At 35.4% G+C, this 7,952-nt stretch overlaps 1 long non-coding RNA gene across 1 annotated transcript; it reads left to right on the top strand.

Moving 5' to 3' along the window:
- Positions 1 to 1,178: 1,178 nt before the first annotated feature.
- LOC308188015 lies at positions 1,179 to 4,487 on the top strand. Its single transcript, XR_013945066.1, has 2 exons — positions 1,179 to 1,764; positions 1,876 to 4,487. It is a non-coding gene; the product is annotated as an uncharacterized lncRNA (long non-coding RNA).
- Positions 4,488 to 7,952: the final 3,465 nt, after the last annotated feature.

The raw sequence follows: 7,952 nt of genomic DNA, 5'->3' as shown, positions 1-7,952 counted from the left end.
CTTTTGCACTGTATAAAACACTTTTAGTAGTTTTTTTAGTAGTTCTTTAAACAATAAAAAATAAGATTGTAGCTTAATGATTAGAACATTGAACCACAAGTTGGATTCCAGTTTTTAATCCATTAAAGGTTTAAATACTTAAATTAAATGAAATTTTCAGTAAGTACATACCCAGGAAATGAAATTTTCAGTAAGTATGTTCCCAGTACCTCAAAGTACCTCCCAGCACTACTGTGCTGGAGATGTTGGAGATACAGGTGTGAAACCCTATAAAATCCACAAGAAGAGATGGGAGGTGATACCTCCTACAGCTACCAAATGCTTTGGCCGCTCTGCCTTTGCATTATCATACACCAGTTGCCAGTTTTGTCAATCTAATTTGTTGCATTTTGTAAAATTAAATGCTAAAATGTGCTGGGAACAGAAAATATGACACACACAAAAAAAAGGGCCTCAATTAAAAAAAAAAAAACACCTCTGCAACATTATTATTTATTTATTTATTTTAAGTAGACATTCAAATCTCTGGATAAGTTTTATATTTGTTCATAGAAAAAATAAAAGTCTATGCTTGCAACACTGATACACATTTTATTAACAAACCTTCCAAAATTTACTTTCAAAATCTGTTCATGAAAACTGCTCCTGCATGGTCCTCAGGTAAGGTGGCTTTGGTACTGATGACTGCCTTTCTGAAACCCTTGGACTTCACCTAAAACCATCAGCAAAGCACAAAACTCCAAATGTTTTCAGCTCTGAGCCATGGGAAAGAGTGGAGCCTGAGCAACAGATAATCAGAGGAGCATAAATGCCTCAAATACCTAGTAACATCTGCTACCAGAATTTGTTACTGCACTACCTAGCAACTGCTACTGGAGCTCTTTTGCTTAGTAACTCTTACTGCCTAATAACAACTGTTGTTCAGTTTGCACACTGATGATTCCTGATTCCACTTGTCACAAGTGAAACTATTATTTATTTATTTATTTATTTTTAAGACCTATTTTGGGGTTTCATTTGCTTTCCTGTATGTAGGTTTATTTAGATTCTAAAAAAAGATGTATATGTCTTTAAGTTTTATTATTTTAAACATACAGAATTACTTCAAACAACTGCCAGATGTTCAAGAGGAAATCCAAAATAGATGCATGAAGCTGAAGGAGTACAAAGCTAATTCTTATACCTGAAATTCTCCATTGCTACCAGGATGTACTGCCAATAAGTCACAGGTGTCTACACACCATAAACAGGTGAAACAAATAAAATGTGACGTGCTTGATAGTTTTGAGACTTGCAAGCCTAAGTACGTTTGTGCACATATACTTGGCAAGTCTATTTGTCTTCTTAGAGATTGTTAGGACTGAAAAGAAATTCATTTCTGCACTAAAACCCATAAGAAATCTGCTGTTATATGGGAAGCTCTGTGGACTTTGTAACAAGCTCTCTGTGTTTCAGGAATAAGTATTTCCCACTCTCTGTCTCCTTCTATTGGTAGATGCAACATGGGAAACATGGTAGGGAGATGTGAAGGGTTAGCAGCCTGACCCTGATACCTGAACACATATTAAGTGGAGGCAGGTGCAAAAGGGAAAGGTGAGAAGGAATGCCTGAGAAAGCAAAATGCAGAAAGAAATGAAGGGTGAATAAAAGCTGCTCTTGAAGTCAGTGGATGTTTTCAATTGACTATGGTGAGTGCAGAATTTAACCCTAGATTTTCTAGTGGAATAAGTCCTCCCTTAACATCATTCAAGCTGCTACAGCAAGGTATGGATTTGTTTCTTGCTTTTAAGCCATGTTCTTGTCCTAGTTTTGTTGTCTCCTTCATGCCTGGTTGTTTATATTTTCTCCCCCTTTAACATTACTAATCTGCCTCAGATAAAAACATCCTGAAGATGGGTTTACTTGGCCTTCTTTCAATGTGGAATGTTTTGGAAAGACTTTAAATGAAGCTCTTTTGAGATGGGATGCTTCCACTTGATGTCTGCGTGCAAGAACAGGTGTAGGCTCCATATGACTACATCACTAACCACCTACATTTTGAACACATTCCTCTTCATTAAACACTTTAAATTTGCCGGTGGGATCCTGTCTGCTGTGGAAGGCAGCCTTCAGCTGTGCCTGGGGCCAGGCTTGTGTGCCTGGTGCCTATATGGAGACTGCAGCTGATCTCAAATGTAGCCTTGGAGGCTATGCCTTTAATAGAAAATTAAATGGCCTAGGGAATGTTTTCTATGTATTTAGCTGAACTTTTACTAGTTGCAACTGGATGTATGTGTGAAAACTGCCTGATGAAAATTATTCCTGCCTAAGCTAGACCCCATTCCAAGCCTGAGAATCAATGTGCAGAATATGATTTGGATCAGGTCAAAATTATGCCGGTGACTTTGCTGGCAGCTTGATGGTGAGCATGACTGAAATACAAGTACTTGTGTCTTGTGCCCTCCCCTGTTCAGTTCACTGGCTATATAGATACAGCCAGCACACCTCTCTTTCTGCAGTACAGAAATACCTTGAATAAATAGTTTATTGCTTTGTACTTCTGGTAGCAGTATGAAGAACTTGAAATTTTACTGTCCTTTTCCCTGAGTCATCAGCCATTTTCTCTGACTGGTGAGAAAAAAAAATTAAAAGCTGAAAAAAAACCACTTCATTAAGAACAGAGTATTTTCTCTAACCTAAAAAAAACTTTGTCTGAGGAAAAAATAAGTGTTTTAATTAACATATTTTCTTTAAAAGAAAGGAAAAAAAAAAACACATCTTGAACAAGTCAAATAATTTATTATTTTATGTATTTCTTTTTTTTTTTTTCAAATTTATTTGGAATGAAAAGAAGTCAGCCAAACTAAACTGAATTTTTGGACTATCTGTACTGTCCTAAAACTGCAATTTTTAGTGAAAAGTATACTGTGCAAAAGTGTTCTCTGTCTTATGAAAAAAAAAGATAATTCAGAATGTCATAAATTCACTATTTTTATTTGTTTTTAATTTTATTATATCCTTTAAAAATTGAAGATAATTTCAAATGCAAGATAAACATTATTTTTTTATTATTTCTTATTTTATTTTTTTTTTTACTTTTCCTGACTTGGTTTTCTGAAGAGTTACAGAGTTGATATATATATATATATATTTTACATTTCTAAGACAAGTTTAACAATTTCAAAAAACAATAAAATCCATTAAATACTGTGTGTTTGTATATTTTGGTTTATATTGCATTCAGCACACCGTGGGCAGGGTGAAGAACACGTTAGGGTGGAACACGTTAATGAACTAATATTTTGCTCATTCAGATAATGATAGAACAAGGAGGAATGGTTTTAACTAAAAAATGGAAGATTTAGATTTGATGTTAGGAGGAAATTCTTCACTCAGAGGGTAGTGAGGCACTGGGACAGGTTGCCCAGAGAGGTTGTGGATGCCCCATAACTGGAGGTGTTCAAGGCCAGGTTGGATGGGGCCATGGCCAACCTGATCTAGTGGGAGGTGTCCCTGCCCATGTCAGGGGGTTGGAACTTGATGATCTTTAAGGTCCCTTCCAACCCAAGCCATCCCATGATCACTGTTCTCTGCAGAAGGTTATATTCTTTTTCTTTTGGAAACTCCATTTTCTCTCTAGTTATGAAAAACTTTGCAGATCTGATATGGGGCTTTGTGTCATGCTAAGTCTTGCTCTCCTTTAAATCTATTATCTCTTGTTGAGATCCTCCATCCTGTTCACCTCTTGCATTTAGTTCCATCATAAGGGCATTTTTCTGGTTGTATCCATATGTTAAGCACCACTTTAGAACATACAGTCAAGTTAATGACATTGAGAGAGTATCTCAGATTTCCTTTAAGATGTTTGAGTTTCTCTCCTGGCTCCTCAGAGAGAATTTCTCACAGTTAATATTCTCATCTCTTTCAGAATCTCCATCTTGATCCATTACTTTGTTACACATCCCTTTGTTCAAATATGCTCTACCCCATGGAAAATAAAATAAAACAAAATAAAGCTTTGAAACTAGTGAAGGTGAAAGTCTTTTTTTTTTTTTTTTCCTCCCCACCATTTCTCTGGGGTGTTTCACCTCCCTTCTGAATCACTTTGGCTCATGACCATGCCACGTTTTGTACAGGTGCACAAGTGAGCTCAAAATAGAATATTAACACTTGACTTTGGGAAAAATCTGACACAACTCAGAATTCATAAGACTTTTTTTTCTACACAGAAAGCAGTAATCTTTGTCTAGAGGTAAATCTGATGGCTAACTCCACACATCGGCCCTCCTCTGTTTAGAAACACCAAGTCATATCACTGCTACACCTACAATAATCACCTAGTGGGTCCAGATATTTTCAGTAAATTTATACAAATTAGACAATTGAACTTAGTCATTTTGTTTTATTATTATTTAATTTTATTTTATCATGCATGTTGCAAGACTAGCTGTGCAATGAGCCAATGTACAGAACACAGGGAAAACATAACGAACAAAATAAAAGGGAGGGTGTTTGATGAATTTCAAAGCTTGATCTGTTGGGAACACTTTAACATTTATATATATATATATTGTTGTGTAGTATGGACAGTAACTATGCAGCTCCTTTGGTATGGAAATCATTCACAGACTGCATGATCAATATTCATCCCTTATCACACCAATTAACAAACTGTGAATAATTGGGAAATAAACATGAATGCATGAAGGACCACAAGCATCTAGATAGCTACTAATAAGGATATGTTTGAAGTAATCACACACAAATTAAATTTTAAATGTGTTTTTCCCCCTAGAAAGGTGTCTCAATATTAATTAAAGAATGCAATCTTTTTTTTTTAAAGTGTGACTGTTTTAAAAACCTGCCTTTAAATTTAATCTAAACGCAAATAATAAATAAATTAAAGCACAGATTTTTAATTGATAAAGAATGCTTAATTTTGTTAGCAACATACTCTGTATTTAAAATGATGTCTTAAATACTTTTTATACCTCTTTTAATGATGGTTTGTATTTCAAAGAATTATTCCTCTGCTTAGATAACATTGTGAAAAAGAAAAAAAAATTATGAAAATTACTAAACAAACCTGAATCCTTCCAAGAATTGCTCATCTGTGCTATGTCTCTGTATTTTCACTTCACAACACAATCTTGTTTGGAATTAGAAAATGAAAGCATGGAAATAGCATGGAAAGCAATTTTTTGCAGCATTTTTAGCTCTTTAAGGACAGTCCAGATCTAGTCTGAGGACTTAAGAATTATCAGTTTTGATACAAGAAGTTCAGTCAGACTAAATTATTGTCACAATTTTGCAGAGTCCTAACTGATCCCCAGCACAGTTCATAACATAACATGGCTGAAGCAGGCTTTCTGCACTTCGTGTTTGATTACTTCACGCAACATTACCTTCAAAGATGGAGACCTTATATACTGGGAATCTTTCACTGAATAAATATTCAAACATAGAAATGATTTATCACAGGTATTTAACTAATAAGTATTTCCCATGGTTAATTGGCATCACATTTAAGCAAAGCATGGGTCCCACTGCTGACCTTAAACTAAGTTGGAGTCAAAAGACTGTATAAGAACAGCAGTCTCTGTGTTTGTTTGTTTGTTTGTTTTTAATGTCTTTTTAACCTACTGTTTGGGAGATTAACCTTTTTTTTTAATTACTATTTTTGGTTGTTTGATTGTTTGATTGTTTTGTTCTGTTTTATATTTAATTTCATTTATTTCATTTTTTTGCCTTTTTTGTTTGTTTGTTTATTTTTTGTTGTTGTTCCAGCTGCCTGGTTTGCAACACAGGTTTCAAAGGATTTACCCTAAAAAGAGAAATCTTCAGATAAGAACCTGGTCAAATATAACCATTTTATCTGTCACAATTTTCAAAAACAGGAAAACAGATAGATCTGTTTTCCCCAAGTACCATAATATTTGGTTATTTTCAAACGAGCTGTGAAAAAGATTACAGCAGTACTCTTTTACTCTTTTACTTTTTTTCTTCTTCTTTTTTTTTGTGTCAGCTACTAAGACTTTGCTGTCAATTATATTTAGTTCATAATGAATTGAATCCAGAGCATTTATACCTACCATATGATGGCCCAATATGGAACACAGCACCACCTTTAGAAACCCGAATATGAAGATTTTTTATGAGTCAAAGAGAAGGGGCAGATGAAGAAGTCTGTATGGGAGTACAAATATTTCTGTTTAATACCGTATTCACAATAAAACTTTCTACTGTAAATCTTACTCAAGGAGTCTGACCACTGCAGGGTACCAAGAATGGACCATGGAAGAGAGTAACTGTTCAAAGAAATATTGACAAAGAGTGGGAGAAAAGGAATTGTGAGATACAGTGGGACCTGAAAAATATTTTGGTTCGAGTAATGTGTAGTGAAGCTGGAAAAAAATGAGTAAGCTTCATAAATTTGATGATTACTGCTCTCCCAAGAAAAATGATACTTTGTAAAAGAGAGAATTGATTGGTAAGTGAAAAAAAGTTATTTATTTATTTTTTGACTGATCTTAAGCTCATGAGTAAGATGTGTAAATATAGTACTTTGTCAGGCTGCATGAAAAGAGATCAGATAGTGACCGGTATCAAAGTTCCAAAGCTGTGAGAAAGGACTGCCGGAAGATACAGATTTAGACTTAGGGAAAATGCTATCAGGATGTGCCAAGCTGCAGAAATACTCAAGGCAGAATGAAAAAGTTAAAACGAAATCAAGTTGCAGCTACTCTTGACAGACTGACCAGCAGGAGAGGAAACTGGGAAGCAGGAGGTCACAGCAAAGTGAGAGATTTGGAAGAGATGCTGTAGAATAAACAGGAAGAAAATGTCAAAGAAAAAAAGTGATTGAGAAGTGGGAACATGCACAGACCCAGAAAACATCCAGCATTTAGAAATAAACACAACCGTTTTGCAAGAGTTTTCAGCCCAGAGTAACAGGAGCAAAAAAGAACATCTCACGACTCGTTGATCAGGAGAGCAGAGTGACAGGGTTTGCAGGGACAGGTAGTAGACTTTTCAAAGGGCTGGCTTAGACAGTCAGAAAAATAGTCAAGCTGTCATGCACACCAGGTCTTCTTCTAGGGGATACAGCAGACAGCAACATGGAGGAGTTCTTCATGGGGATTGCCTGAATGATGCTGAAACAAAGAATGATTTTTTTAAAAATAAAAAAAAAAATGAAATACTTATAAATTATAAACTAAACATAGATCTCTGATAAAAAGAAGTGAATGAAAAATGCAAATACATAGAGGAAAGAAGCGTAATTTGAGAACACTTTGCATGAAACTAGTTCTGAATAAAGTATTCTGATCTGAAGTTGAACTGGAACTGATTGAGTTTCTAGGAGTTACAGGAATAAAAAGGCAATATTGGGTTTAAAAACATGTTTAGTCCAGGTTGAATTCAGAGAGTGTAAAGATCGAAGAAACCTAGAAAATGTAATGTAAATATAAGAAACAATTATCCGGTCTCAGAAACAATGTGGATTAAATTTGCAGGGACTGCAGCAATGGATGAGACACTGTAGAAAATTTGTAAGACTTGGTGTAAGATCGCATGGGAATTATGAAATATATCCACAGAATCTTACTTATTCACATGAGAGTTTTCTGTAACTGATGATGTAGCACTTAGAGGTACTGGACCACTTGCTCCAAAATACGACACCTTTAAATGATTTATGTTAACAGAAAAATGTAAAAGACAAAGTGATATGATAAGCTATGTATTGCTAGGTTATGGGATTGAAGGTTCATCCCTACAAGCACTAAGGAGCCTTGAGGCACCAGGGCTGGCAGAGAACCCCAGTAAGTTATTCAGAGAAAGGTCCACTTACCTCTGCTCCCAGGGCTGTCCCCAGAAAACATCAAGCACATAGTCTGGAGGTGACACCCATCACAAATCAACAGGAGCACCTTCTGGATCGTCCTGCAGAATGATGGCTTACTGTCTTG

The sequence above is a fragment of the Anser brachyrhynchus genome, assembly GCF_964034855.1.
Source record: "Anser brachyrhynchus genome assembly, chromosome: 1".
Taxonomy (NCBI): Eukaryota; Metazoa; Chordata; class Aves; order Anseriformes; family Anatidae; genus Anser; species Anser brachyrhynchus.
Note: the sequence above shows the minus strand (reverse complement) of the source record. Positions and strands in the feature narration are given on the sequence as shown.